Source organism: Chiroxiphia lanceolata, chromosome 14, assembly GCF_009829145.1.
Source record: "Chiroxiphia lanceolata isolate bChiLan1 chromosome 14, bChiLan1.pri, whole genome shotgun sequence".
In the NCBI taxonomy this organism is placed as follows: domain Eukaryota; kingdom Metazoa; phylum Chordata; class Aves; order Passeriformes; family Pipridae; genus Chiroxiphia; species Chiroxiphia lanceolata.
In genome coordinates this window covers 12,596,740-12,611,873 of record NC_045650.1, presented here as the reverse complement: position 1 = coordinate 12,611,873, position 15,134 = coordinate 12,596,740, and the positions used below count along the sequence as shown (strand labels likewise).

The window sequence follows — 15,134 nt, the reverse complement described above, 5'->3', positions numbered from 1 at the left end:
TCATAAAATCCATACCTTTGAGGTTCTTCACATACACAGTAAATCATAGACATAAAATAAATGCCAAGAATGCACATTCTGAAAAGTAACTGTGTCATATTTGCCCGTCATCTTATTCCACAATTGTTGCTGATAACCAGAAACCCTATGAAATAATCACATCCCCTTGAAGTCAAGCATGTTAATCTGGAATTATATCAGTGAAAATAAGGGAATGATATTTTCACTTAGTCAGAAACAATTGTATATCCTTGCAAGACTACTGAGTTTATTCCAGAATGGCATAAACATAAATGAAAAATGAATTTGGCCCATCTCCACTTAAATTACTTTCTGGCTAAGTTACAAATGACATTTAAATCAAGAGAATGTGGGTTGCTCACAAATTGTGTGTTTATAGGGAATTATGAAATAGGTTAATAAAATCATTTCTCAAAGCTAAATTTGTTCTGACAATAAAATCAACAACTTGCCCAAAATCAGTATTTCTTAATTTACTGAAGTACAAAAATATACTCTTGGAGTAAACACATAGAGTCCATTGCAACACCACCATAAATGACAAGCTTTCACTTAAAGGCATTCACTTTAATAAATGAGTTGATTATGAAAGGGTTTAATCATTTATTCCAATATCAGTTTTCATGGTATTACTTCTTATTAATCATTCTGTGTTTGTTATTCACCACCTTCTCCTTCTTAAGCATAATATTCTGAATTCATAACCGGGGAAGGGAAGGACAGCTGGGGCTGAAAAGATTACATGTTGTGGCAAATAACCCACCAAGCTCTGATTAATTACTTTGATCTCATACTGCACTGGGGGGATGTTAATCTGAATTTAGAAGGAAAAGGGCATTCAGTTGAGGTGTTTATATGGTATGCCAGCATTCTCAGTACTGTTTTGGCATGTATAAAACTTGGATGACTTTTCTTCTCAGCATAGATCATTTTGATTAGTTGATAAGGAGCAAATCTAAAGAAAGTGGCTCTTCAGAGCTATGTTGATGAATATCTATATGTATGTACTTAACACTCACCGTTGGCACCCAGATCTTAGCAGACACCTACATTAAAATTAGTTATTCCAGTATCTCATTCTGATAGAACTGATCATATTTTTTGAAAATGCTGCCTCTGAATCCCTAAATAGTAGAACATGGACAAAAGCTAAACTGTAAAGGCAAAACATTTTTCAGGGATATCAAAAAACGGTGTTGGTCTTCATTTGTTTCGTGATTTTTTTTCACCACACTAATCTGCACCACCCAGAATGCCAGACTTTTCAGATGAATGCCCCTGCTGCTCCATCCTCACATTCCTCTAGGTCTGACTCCTGTTCTTCATGTGTTCTTTGGAAGATTTTTTTGTTGTAGGTTAATTAAATTAATAATAAGCCCATTTTGAACCTTATACTTTTGCATCTGAGCTGAAGGCCCCGTGGACTGAGCTGACTATTCTCCCAGTGGTACAGACTACTGAGTATGTCCTTCTGTCAGACTGAAGCCCAAATGGAGAGAACAGATTTACTGGCTACATCTCCTACCTTCCCATACCTTGCGGTAAGAAGGCTGTTGTAGGTACTCTAAACCAGCTTTGAGCTAAAATGCTCCCACTGCCTTTTTGGACTTCTGGGCTGCCAACTCCTTTCCAAACCTGCCCCAGCACTGGGCTGGCTGCAGCAGGACCTGTGATAGGGGCTCCTGGCCATGAGTCACAACAGGAGTGTGAAGGGAAAGGACTGGGATGGGGAGAGAAAGCCAAAGAGAGGGGTTCATCACTTTGTTTCACTGCCTGGTGGCTTTGGGCTGGATGCTGGTCTAGATTAGAGGCCTCTCTAGGTTGCTTTTTTTCTCACATGTACACACTCTCTGAGTGTTTGCATATCCCTGGGGTATACAGATATTTTTTACCCTGTTTATTGATAGCACATGAGAGCACGTTGTGTTGGTGTGTCTGTCTGTCTGTCAGTGTTCTTTTCCTCACAATAAATCAAAATCATCAAAAGCTTGGGCCAATTTCAAACAAATTTGTAGAGAAACGCAGCCTCCAGAACAATTAAATTCCTACACGTTCCATAAAAAATATTAATCCAGTTGGAGGACAGAGACCTAAAGTGCCCTTTCAAAAGGAAATATTACAGCATAAGCTTTCTTTTATTAAACTCCAGAGAGTCCACTCAGGATGTAATAAATGCCCCATTGACAGGAAAAGCTTCATTTCATGTTGGATCTTATTAAACTCCCAAGTCAGTCAGCCATGCAATGGAAGTCCTTAGGAAACCAGACTTCATCAGATCCAGTGTTCTTGGAAGTTATATTGACGTTGTGGGAGGTTTTGTGTGAAAGTAAAAACACTACAGCTCATCTTGAGTGATAAGCTTTGCTGTTCTGCCTCCACTGCTATGGTGAAAGCTGAAGAGAGAATTAGCAGATACTTCTACCACCTTGCAATTTCATCCTGTGTCTTTCCTCCCATGAGAAATATGTGGGCTGAATTTCCACCACTCTGAACCATAAGTCATTTATATCTGTGCGAGTGGTTGCACTTTGTGTTTGGGAGCTGTTTAAACCAATCTTGAGCGCAGTCACTGCAAATACAGAGACCAAACATTTGCAAGTCAACAGAAAATGAATCCCAAGAGCTTTTTCTTTGCCTGTAACCATGGCCTTGTTCTCGAGCTTATGTCAGTCCCACTAGGCACGAGTCTGTGCCAAAACAATAGCTCCAACCTGATTGATGGTGTTAATAACTGTCACTGCTGTGTTCCAAAATGAAAGGTCTGGTTTGAAGACTTTTTCTTGACATTTGCACTTCATCAGCCTTTGTTCAGCAATTCTCCACGTGAGGGAACCATCTATATTGTGTTGCTTCGCATAAACTTCAGTGACACTGCAAAATGTTTTGCTCCCTTGTAAAAATGTGACAGTGTTACTTACGTAGGCGATTTGCTTGCACAGGTCAAATTAAAAGGCAGATTTCCAGAACAGGGTTTAAAGGCGACCCAAGCGTGGCAAGAATGCTGTGTCCTGGACAACCTGCTTTGAATGATGGAGAAGGGGGGAGAGGGCAATAAGTAATGCTGTTGATGACCTAGTGAAGTGAGAGACAGACTGCTGGAAAGCAGGAGTAGAGATGAGCAGAATTGCTTGAAAATGTAGAATATATCTCAAAAATGCAAACGCTGACATTGCTCCCGCAGTCACAAGTGCTGCAGGCACTCCCCACCAGCATCTGCACAGGCACAATATGCTTCAGTGGCATTGTGGAAGCCTTTTGAGCAGAACAAAAAGCTCCCAGGACATGGTGACCTCACTTGAAAGCAGCAATGAGGGTCTGCTCATCAGAGCAAGAACAGCCTGAACAGAACTTTCACTGGGTACATTTGGAAGAAGGAAAAGAAATGTGAAAGACAAAAATATGATCTGATGACCAGGTGAGAAGAGGAGGAGTGAGCTGCCAGCACAAAGACCAAATTGATTCTAGGCTGAATTTCTTTTAAGCCAGGTTGAGAATAGAATATTGCAGAGCAACTGTAGGATTACATGAAGCTGATTATTTAATTAGCCTCGCAGGTCAGAAATCACACTGTCCCTTTAGATGTTTCTCTACATACCCGGCTGTATAAACTGCATTCTTGTAAAGACAGAAAGCACAAAAGACATTTATTTAGCAGTAGATGCATAACATTTTAATTGTGTTAGAGAGCTGCCATCAAAAAGGAGCGACTTTGTTTTCACTGTAGCAAGGTATTGAAAAGCTACTCCTGCTCTTCCTTTCCCTTTAATCCTCTACCTGTGTGTGTCTTTTAATATGCTCTTCTAATTATGTGTAATTAAGTCAGCATAAATATTCCAAATCACTGAACTGTTTTTCAGTGCTTTGCAGAATCACGTTTAAATGTATTTGTGAAATTGCTGAACAAAAAGCACACAAAGCAGAAATGACAATTTATAGACCTTTATATTTTTATATTTGTGGTCTTCCTTTACAGAAGATTTTCAGAGCTTTTTTCTTTTTAGAAGAGAACTTTATTAGTTTTTTCTGGGTTTTGCTGCATGAAGGAGCTCACAAAAGCTGTTATTTTTTTCCAGTATAAAGTCGTCTTGTTCTCTGGTTCCTTTTACTCTACTGCTTAATTTCATGTTCTTTCTTCTCCAGCTTTGCTAGAGTACCAGAGAAGCTAACTAGAGTGAAAGTCATGGCCCCAGCAAAGTCAGCAACTGTTTTGCCACTGACTTCAGTGGAACCAGGACTTCTCCAAGCTTAATTGAAAGGGTAGTGAGAGGCGAGTGTGTAGCAAGGAGCAACTGTATCCCATGGGAAAGTATGTACTTCTGAAAAATAAGCCAGAACAGGACTTTACTGAGGCATTTTCAAACCTTTTCAAAAATGAATCCTCCCTCCAATTAATTAAGTGTTACTCTTTGGAAACCTTAATGTACAAAATAATTCCAGCCATAATGGCATATGCAGTCACTAGCATCCAAAACCAAACGAAAAGCCTTTTTGAAAAAGGATCTTCGGGTATAAGGTAAAATAATCTTTTCCCAGGGGTAGAGGAGCAGCTAAATAGCCTCTTTTCAACAAGAGCTGAGAGAAAAGAGGTTCATAGGATTAGGACCTCAGTGGAAAAAAGTCTATGAGAGCTCATGAATCAAACTTGTAGGTATATAATGTGATTTTTAGAATATCGAACAGAAAGCAAGGTGGTTTCAGTACAGCTAATTTATATTCAAATCAAATTATTCTATCACTGAATTTGAAATATTAGTCATAGACATGAGATAGTATGCAATGAAGTCACACTGCAATTTCGTCCTTAAAGCCCAAGTGCTCTTTTTGTATTGGGCACCTGCAAAACAGCAATTTATTTCAATTATCTGCCATAAATAATGCATTACTAGTGAGTAAAAGACTGCATACATTTTAATCAACTCTTCCAGCGATTGCATCTTTTTCTTTGATTTTGAGGCAGTGTTAGACACTGGATGGGGAAGTGAAGGAGACCTGACAGACCTCTGCTCATGACTTTTCTCTTGCTACACAGAGCCAGATTTAAATGCTTTTTTCAAACATTTGTTTCTAACAAGAAATCTCAAGAAGGAAGAAACTTCTGTAAAAAGTGGGTGGCTGGCAAGAAGGTAGCAGCTCAGCTACTTGGAGCTGCTCTCCAGTTGCTCTCAGGCACATCCTCCTGACTAAAAGAAACTTCACACTCACCAAATGCTGCCTGCACACACACAAAGCCCCTGCACGTGTCCACCCACTAATTCCAACTCATCCAAGCTGCCTTGCCACCCCCAGACTTCCTCCAACTCACCCACCAACCATGCATGGCCAAGGCCCAGCACACTGCCGAGCTCCTCAAACTCCTGACCCCCTCTCAGCTCCATGGGGAATGGGTTCTCAGATGAGAAGCCTGCCTTATTTTGTACTCTTCTGTCAGTCTTTCACAAGCAACCAACTTGTCTCAATTCTCCACTTTTTATTCCTTATGTGCAAGTGGCCTTTGATTATCTGTCTCATTTAAATATGGTTTCAGTACGATGGAATTGAGTGGATCAGTTATTTTTGGTAGAAGCTGCATCTACTGTGCTGAATTGCACTGCTGAAAATGTTCCATACAGCTTTGCCAGACTGGTGGGAGTCTGCAATGGGTCAAGATATATTGGTTACTACATCTGATTTTTTCATCTGTTGAGAAGACATAGTGGACAAAATGTAAGCATGAAGAATATATTAATGCATATTCTATACCAATATATGCAAATGTAACTATGTCTGTATATGGATAGGTGTGTGTGGTTTCTCCATATACTGCAGAGCTACCATAAGTAATCAGGTAGTGAAAGCTGGTCCCTGACATCCTGAAGTCCAAACCCCAGGTCTGCTGAGCAGGGAATGTAGGTCTTGGCAGGAGCATGCAAAGGAAAGCCAAGCAGGCAGTGCCCCTCCTTTTGTTCTAATCCAGTTGTTCATCCACATCCACTAACAAGGTCTGCCTGTGATTTCAGAAACAGCTATTTTCTGTTCTTTCTGGAGGCAATTCCTACATTAGCCATGTTTTTTAAAATCATCAGGGCTGGTACTGTGTGCATGTTGCTCTCCTTGCACCAAGCAGCTCCTCTCAGATTTATGGGGTGAAGGACCTCCCACAGAAGTAACAGGTTTTTTGTGTTATGAAGTGAATAATAATAATTGAACTCTATGTGGAGCTGTCTTTACTGCTTCTGTTCCAAGCCTTTCAGATTGTATTCTGGTTTGGCCATTTAGAAACGTTGCACAGCATTTCTTTCTTAGGGAGTGAGGCAGGGGAGCAACAACCAAATGGGTTGTCACAAGTCTGGAGTTTGAGTACAAGGCGGGTTTGAGGCCTGCAGGCACCAGAGATGGTGGTGTCCATTCTGCAGAGATGTCACACACTGGTGGGACAGAAATTGTTGCACTGACTAGGTCAAAGGAAGATTGTCCTACGTCTTAGAGGAGTGAGAGCTGGTCTTTGGACTACTGGTCTCTCTTCACAACAGCAAAGATCAGGAAAAAGCTTACAGAAATAGAGGCATAGAACCAGTGTAAGTGAAAAAACAATATAGGCATTTAATTCTGTCATCAGGACATTGTAATTTTATGTAGCTGCAACTTGCTGCATTTGCAAACTTTAGAAGAAAGTGTGGGTAAGGTTGCACAACTGAAAGCATTGCACCTCAATAACTGGTGGAGACAGGGTCAAAAGAGGCAGCACAGCCATACTTCAGGCCTGCAAAGTGGTCCAGTTGCTCAGAGGAACCTGAAAGTAGGCAGATCTTGTCAAAACAACACCAGAGTAACAGCTTACAAAGAGCAGGACTCAGGAGCATGAGGGAGCTCTGTATGGTGTTGTTCTCTTGCTGTCTGGGTACTTCTTGAGTCTCAAAGCTGGTTGTAAACAAAGACTGAAAAGTTTTTAGTACCAAGAAGGGTTGCTGTGGAGCTATTAGTGATATCTCCATTATTATTATTAGGACCAGGTTTGCTCTGAGTTGTACTTACAAGCTGCTGAAGTTAAACCAACATAAGCTGTGACAATCACAGATAGTACCGTGGCAGGAGCTGCAGCGTGGGCAGTGACAGCTAAGATTGCCTGATTTCCTCTCTCCATGATACCATGTTTGCTGCAGCATCTTTTCTGTCCTTTTTTTGTGCTAAGGAAAAAAATAATGAAAGACACTGTGTCAGTGGAGGAAAAAAAATTGCAAATGTCAAGACAGAAATGGGTTGTGCCCATTTGTAGCGTGCCACACAGAGAGTATGCTTAGAGCTGTGCATTATGGAGTTTAGGCCACAGAGAGCTGCAAACAGAATGATAGAGAGCACCATTTTATGCAGTATGTTACTCTGACAATAACACATTTACAAACAAATTAGTTAAAAATGTCTGAAGGACATTCAGCTCTTACAAACTGGGCCTCATCTCCTGCTGATAGCTTCCTTTGGGATGAGTGTGGCATGCAAAATGATACACTGCCTTGGAGAATAAATTTATGAAGTTTAGCAATGTAGGTCACATTGCAGGAAAATCATAAATGTCTGAACATCACTCAATAGCCATTCAATCAACTGCTTAAAGCAAAATAGGAAACTGAACAGCATGTAGTTGTCTCTGGTGAGAACCAGGGAAAGTCATGATATGATGTAAAACCCTTTAGGTCCTCCATCCATATGTATTTCTTTTTTCTTCTATTTTTCTCACCGGTTCAGAGTTATAATCCAGTGTCTATATCAATAGTGACAACAAAACCAATGTGATTTTTGCTATTGCTACCGTAAGTCTGTTGGGTGGCTCAAGGTATGCCAAAAATTTGGGGAATCAGAAGAGGTCAAATAGTTGAAACTTGTATAAGTAGTCTACTCCTGAGGAACTAATTTCATTGTGAAATGATTTTTGTATGCTCCCAGCCAGCCAGAAGGATTTATATTATTTCCTTCAGTCTCTTTGTCTGTGGGTTGAAGGAATGAAGAAAAGAAGATATTTTAAAAGAACATTTCTAGACCTAGTGGTCTCTAGAAATTCCTGTTGCTTTTTAGGTGTAGAAATTCCTGAGCCTGTGATCCAGATATTTAGTACTTTGCTAGAGATGTCAAGGGTCTTTCTGAAGGCTTGTAGCACTTTAGTATGTATGGGGCCTTTCTAGATATACAGCTTTTGGAGCAAGGGGATCCATAGCTTCTGGAGCACAGCTAAAGAATCACTAGATTTTTCTCCTGGGGTGGTTTGGAAGCCTTGTTGAGCTTTTTCTCAGAGCCTACCTAGCACTTCTGTGGAGCCTTTTGGCTTCTGGGCCTGGAGCCTTTCTTTGCCTTTCTAGATCTAGAGCTCAGCTACTGAAAATCAAAAACTATTTGTTGTTCTCATTAGGAACCTGTTAAAAACTAATTTCAGGTGCTCTTTTACAATCTTTTTTCTAGAGCCTGTTTGGAAGGCAAGAAAATGCCTCTCCTTTTACATCCAAGTTTATCCCAGGCTTGAGATACATTTTTGAGTTGAGTGATGTGTCTTGAATTTTGCTTGAAAAAACATTAGTCCTAAACATTATCCTTGTAAGCTTTCCTGGCACAGTCTGACAATGCATATTCAAATATGCATCACAGCAGTAACCAAAGCCCTGAGCTGACAGAAATTTAAAGCAGAGTGCCTGCTTACAGTCTCAGACTAGAATCAAACACTCTCCAGAGCAAAGTCTTCTGAGTATCTAATCACTGTAAATGCTCACACAGAAGGGTTGCTGAACGGAATGCAGTTGTCTTGTTTGTTCTGCAAAATGCAAGGTGCCTAATTTTTTCTGTTAGCTATTTGAAGTCTTAGAGCAGTACGTGCTTGCTTTCAATGCAGCATCAGAGGTAGTTCGACTGCATTCATTTTGCTCAGTGGAAATATCTATTGTGTAAATACTTGTGAAAGATTAGTTGCAGAAAAACACATCATGATAACAATTGATCTTGGGGCTAATTTCTGTAAGAGTAAGGACTCATTACTTCTGTTGCTTTTTCTGCCTACCAATTATATATATATTAGAAAAAATATTTATATTTTAAAGATGATCATGAGACTTTGCTATAGTGGTTTTGTTTTAACTCTCTGCTGCAGTTTAGTAAAGAATTAGTTCACTCTTAAAATGGATTTTAAAAAGTTATTACTATTGAATTCTGTAGCGTTGTAGGAATTTGCCATAGAAGATGGCCTGCCATAAACATGAATTGCAGAATAGCCTTTTTTCCCATCCTTCTTTCTTTCCCTTGCAGAAGTTGTATTTGTGAATTTAATGGTGTAACTCTTAAGGGAAAGCTTAAAGCATGGAATTGAATTTGTATTTTCTTGTGAAAGCTGTGGAGGTGGCATTTTTTCTGATCCTTGTGGGAATGTGTTCTACAGCCCTGATCCAGCTGAGGAGCAGTGGTGGCTCCTGCACTCCTGGCTGGAAACCTCCTGGCAGCAGCTCCTCGTCCTTTGCTTCCCCCATCCCATTTTCTGCTGTGCCCTGGGGTTAAAGGAGCTCTACCCTGAGGAGCAGAGCTGTTGTCAGAGGTCATGATCCTGCAGAGACAGGGGATTTACTGGGCACAAATCTGTAGGAAGTTTTCATTTCAAGAATTCAATTGAAATTTTCATTTTGAGTTTGACTCGGGATTCAGGGCAGAGTCAGAGTATTTGGGTGATATTTTCACAGTAGCAGGCATTGCTGAAAGACAGGGCTTTTGCCTTTTTCAATTTTAGAAATTTCATTTTATCTATCCTTTCTTCCTTTCATTTTTCAGGCCAGATGCTCTCATGAATTTCAGTAGTTATTGGAAACAAAAGCCACCATAATGTGCTAGCTCCAGCCCCTCACTCTTCTCAAACAGTTAATTACTGTCTCAGTTAAAGCTTTTCAAGATATACCTTTCACCTTGTCTTAATTGGCAGCACACTGGCTTTCTGTATCCGGAACTTCTGAGCCCAAAATGGAAAGATGAAGCCAAAGCTTAAGATTTATGCAACGTTACTTTTGTGCCATCTTGTCTGACGAGCTCCAGGACCTGGAAATGCAAGTTAGAAAGGGAGACAGAATGGAGCCAGTCCTGTTAGCTAGATTTTCACCTGATCCCACTCCCTCCTTTTGTCCATGCAAATTACCTGCAGCAGTATGTTTGGAGGACATCTATTCCCACTCCAGCACTGGAGACGTGTTTGGGTTAGAATCAAATTCATGGACTATTTTGAGAGATTTTAATTGAAGAGTCTAGGATTCCTCCTCTCAGAGGTACCAGTCTGCTCAAAATACTTTGGAAATTCCTTCTGGGCATTTAACAAAGTGTTTCTTTCATAGCCTGTGTAAACCATGGGTACCATGTTTAAACAGACTTAAACGGCTTAGCAATCTAAGTCCCATTGATTTTCATAGTCAATGTGCTTATGTGATGCTGGATAATATTCCCTCTATTGTTAAATAAAGACAGTGTGAAAACTGTCCCCATAGAAATCAACTTTTTCTATCGATTTAGTAGACCCCAGATACAGTCTTTGAAGTTGTGAAGCAGAAAAAAATAATAAAAAAGAAATTATGAAACAAGAGGAGAGCTGCGAAGTGAGAGCACAGTGAATCTTGTGGTGCATGAGGCGAAGACAAGCAGTGAAAACTGTTGAAGTGGTGCCTTGTCTTTGCCTTGCTGCAGTGGGTCCCTCATCTGCTGGAAATAATTGATGGCAAAGGCAGGTTGGCAGGGATACTACCTGAACCATGATCCTGGAGAACTGGTGGCCTCAGCCCTCTGAACTGCATCTGTAAACCTGCCACAGCTGCTTTCCCAGCCCAGGGTAGAAAACAGCAGTCATTAGGCTGCAAAACTCATTTTATTTGGGTTTTTCACTGGGGACCAATGAATGCAGAGAGCAACATTTGTGAAGTTTAGGGCAGGAAGTGCTACAGCTGAACTGCATAATTCTGGATTTTATACTACGCAGCATCAGGAGCATGAGAAACAAAGGCTCCTCCTGCATGGGATGAGGCTGTAATCCCATCTCAGGGAAGGGTTCCCCAGTGTCAGGCTGCAGGAGCTGAATAAAGGCAAAGGTAGCATAAACAGAAGTGCTTGAAGCTGAGTGGTGCAGATAGGAAGTAATCCATCAGTCAAGACTATCAGAAAAATTTTGGCATGAATTTCATGCTACTACATGAAATTGAATCAAAATAAACAAGCAGTGCATGGCAAGAAATCAAAGCAATGGTGAAGCTTTTTTAGGGATTTATGCAGCTTCTTTTAATCCATGATAAATGAAACTTATCCCAGTGAAATTTACCCCCACAACCAAACAGTTAAGCTCTTGAAACTGGCATCTGCAGACAAGGATAAATTTTTCGCTTTTTACTGTTCTTACTTTGATATGAACGGTGTAATTTGTTTGATCTGATTTGTTTAAAACAGTACCAAAAATGGCACAGTTGTCAAATGTTATGCAAAATGTGCAAAAAAGTTTTAGCCATGTGGTCAAAACCAAAAGTGAAACAGTAATCTTCAAACTTACATGTAGATGTGTGTACATCTGTGGGCATGTATGGTTAAGAAGTATATGAGTGTGGACTCTCCTGGCAATGCCCCTTTGCCAAAAACTCATTTATTTAGTTGTAAAGCTTTGCTGTAGGAAAATGTACTGGGTTTGCATAGCAAGGTTTTGGTAGCAGAAGGGCTGCTTCTGTGAGAAGCTGCCAGAGCTTCCCTCGTGTCCAATGGAGCCAATGCCAGCCAGCTCTGAGATGGACCCACCACTGGCCAAGGCATCAGCAACAGTGGTAGTGCCTCTGTAGTAACTTATTTGAGAAGGAGAAAAATACCTGTGCAATACCAGCAGCAGCCAAGAGAGAGGAGTAAGAATACGTGAGAGGAACAGCTCTGCAGACACCCAGGTCAGTGAAGAAGGAAAGGAGGAGGTGGTCCTGGTGCTGGAGCAGAGATTCCCCTGCAGAAAAATATTTTAATATTTCAAAACCAGATAGGTAGGTAGATAGTTATAGAAGCACATGTGTTTTGCAAGAAAAAAAAACCACACAAAAATGTGATTCGGGTCTGAGAGTTAGTTAACTACCTAAATGTAGATCTCCCAGTGAAAATTCATTTAAACTGAAGCCACCTTAGTGCACTTTGTGTTTTCCAGAGCACTTGACATGAAAAAATGTATTAGAAAGCCAGACCAGTGGGTGTTAATTTTGCACTTCTCAAACCAGAGATGGATTATTAGATTTAGCTGGAGCCTTTATGTTGACAGTCAAATGCTGAATTCCCAGAAAAGTTGACATGTTAATACTTATATGCAAAAGGTCTCATTGCCCAAGGGTTCACTTGTTTTGTCAATGATTTCCATTGCATATACCAAGTCTCCCATGAACCAAACCAGGATTGTCACCTGAAAATTTCAGTCTGTGAAGAGTGTGAAGTTTTGACTGCTACTGAACAAACCCTGGCTGTTTGTTTATAGTGGGATAATCAGCAATGCCATTTCTGGTCACTGCTCAAAAAAAAACCCACCACCATTAAATGCAAGAAGAAATACTTGGAATTGCTGCAATTTTGACTTACAAGGAAAATGGGAGAGGATGTGGGAGAGGATTTTTTTACAGGGACCTGTGAAGTACTGCTTCAAATTAAAAGGTATATTAACTGATTTAATATTCTTATCCTAACTGAGATTTTGTCTGAAAAAACTTTGTAATAGGCACAGTCATATCAGATGAGAATTGAAGTGCTTCTCTGTAATATGTTTATTGGCTTTGAATGAAGCACAACTGATGGTTTGGTCACAGAACCTGCCAGAGGGCAGCTTGCTTTAATGGGAAGTAAACAACCAGTGACTTTTCAAGGTAACAGGGAACCTGAGGGTGCAGTTAAACTTCAGCTTAAGCTGATTTAGATGATTAGTTTTTAGCCAGCAAACTGTCCTGAACCTGCTGTCTATAGGAACACATAAACTGGCCTTGCTGTTGGGGGCTGCACTGGGAGAAGGGATGAAGTGGGACAGCGGCAGCCCCATCTTACACCTGTTCAAGATGTCATGAAGACTCATCCTGTCAAAAACAGTGCAGATTTTTTTTAAATCTGTGAAATTCTTCTTCAGTTTAGGAATGCTCAGTGGTTTGTGTTAGTGTGCATGTTTGATTTGAACTGGGCTATTTCACCTTTTTTCCCCTCCAATTTCACTAGCATAAGCTTGCAGTGAGCAGCAGCTGGGTTTTATGCTGCAATCTCCAGACAGGTGTATGCTACCTTTAATATTTCAGCTGAGGTTAAACCATTGATACATCCATGATCACTTTAAGCCCAGGAAGGAGAAGCTGTAGGCCTACCTTCAGTTAGATTTGCAGAGCAGAGAGCTAGGCATCAGTTCTTATGTAGTTACCAAAATCATTTGGATGTTCCCAACTAAAATTTTATTTATTTTTACTGCAATGCAGCTAGATTCACAAATGTCATCAGTACAAAAGCAAATATGCTTGCAGTTAACAGCTGTTAAAACTAAGCTTTAGGCACATTTCTGCAAATTAAATGTGCAGCTGCGTAAGAGTTTATTCTGTCTCAATAAACCAAATCAGACTCAAATCAACCAGAGAAGAAGACGTGGTTTAGGCCCAAACCAGTACCTGTTTATCTGCGGGACACCAAACCTACCTTCACAGTGGAATTCAGATTATTTGCTGGGCAAAGGCAGTGTAGCTGGTCCACAAAGGAAAATCAGCTATTGAGACATGGCAGGTGCTAGGCAAGGTCATGAAGACAAAGACAGATAGTTTCATCCCGAATTTTTTATCTTGAGTAATCCAGTTATGGTTAATCAAAGATCCTTTGTATAGCATTGCGATCTGTGGAGACCCCTAAAGCTGAATGTGTTTGTTTGCCATTAAAAACAATCCATCTGCTTTAACAGACCAATCAGTCGTTCTGCATTAAAGGTGAATTGCAAATATGGGGTTTTTCCAAGTTTCCTTGAGATAGCCTTGAAGAGATTTTTATGTTAACTGAAGAGTTTTATTTGGTGCCCAGTGAACTCTCAGCTGAAGCACGAGCTAACAGCAGTGTGTAACCCAGCCTTTACGGGTGGAATCCAGGCAGTCACACATGCACAGAAATCAGCACTGTTATAGGAGGAATCTGTTTCCAACTGTTTCACCACGTTTATCATCATTTGGAAGGACTTGACCACCTGGTTCAGGAAAAATCTTGAGCCCAACAGCATTAGTCTTAATGCCAGTTATGATGCTGTCTGGTAAAATGGACTGGGCACAAGGAAGAATTGGATTGCTCCGTGAGCCTTCCTAATTGTGTGGTAACCACGCAGGATGAGACACGGTAGCCGCAATGCCCTCACATTATTAAAACATCAGTTACCAAACCAGCAATGTGCTTCTGGAAATGAGATTATTCAGGAAATATTGCTGCTTGAGAAAGGGAGAGAGTTGGCCTCCAGCCTGGTTCCTGAGCTGACCCTAGGCAAGCAGGTGGGTAGAGATGGCCACACTGTCCACCATATGGTGTTCCTCAGTGCTGAGCATTGTATCAGCATCAGCAGTCTCTACATTTGTAGGGCTTTTAATTAGCACAGTGCAAAAATGAACAAAACCAGCATCAAAATCAGTAAGTGAAATAAAAGCTTCTGTGGCATATAAAGCATATAAAACTTTTACATTTTAGCCTGGTAATTATTCTCTTCTGATGACTGAAATATTTAGACCAGAAAAATTCCACTCAGATAAAAGCATCCATCTCTTCATGAAGGATAACAAGTAAAGCATCCTGAGACAGACAAAAATATGCTCTCTTGAAATCTCGGGGGCTCAGTTGTTCTCTGACCTTTCCATAGGCAAGCTGCAGTCCAAATCCTCCATTGGCCATGAGTGGGGGACAGGGACCAGCCGGCTCTGTTGTTGTTTCCCAGTTCAGCAATCCTACACTGTCTATTGAGCTTTCTCAGCAGGAGGGCTTTGAAGGTCTGGCCAGTACATGCTGCAATCAGCAGCCTGCATGCTAGTTGTCTTTCAGGCTGACAGGCAGCCCCACCTTTAATTTGGAGCATGTTTAATTCCCCCAAATCCTGATGCAACAAGTATCAAATGAGTGAGGTCAGTCTT

The 15,134-nt window shown here is 40.7% G+C and overlaps 1 protein-coding gene across 1 annotated transcript in view; it reads left to right on the top strand.

The window, feature by feature from the left end:
- Positions 1-15,134, top strand: part of TENM1 (teneurin transmembrane protein 1) — a 761,012-nt gene that overhangs the window by 716,555 nt on the left and 29,323 nt on the right.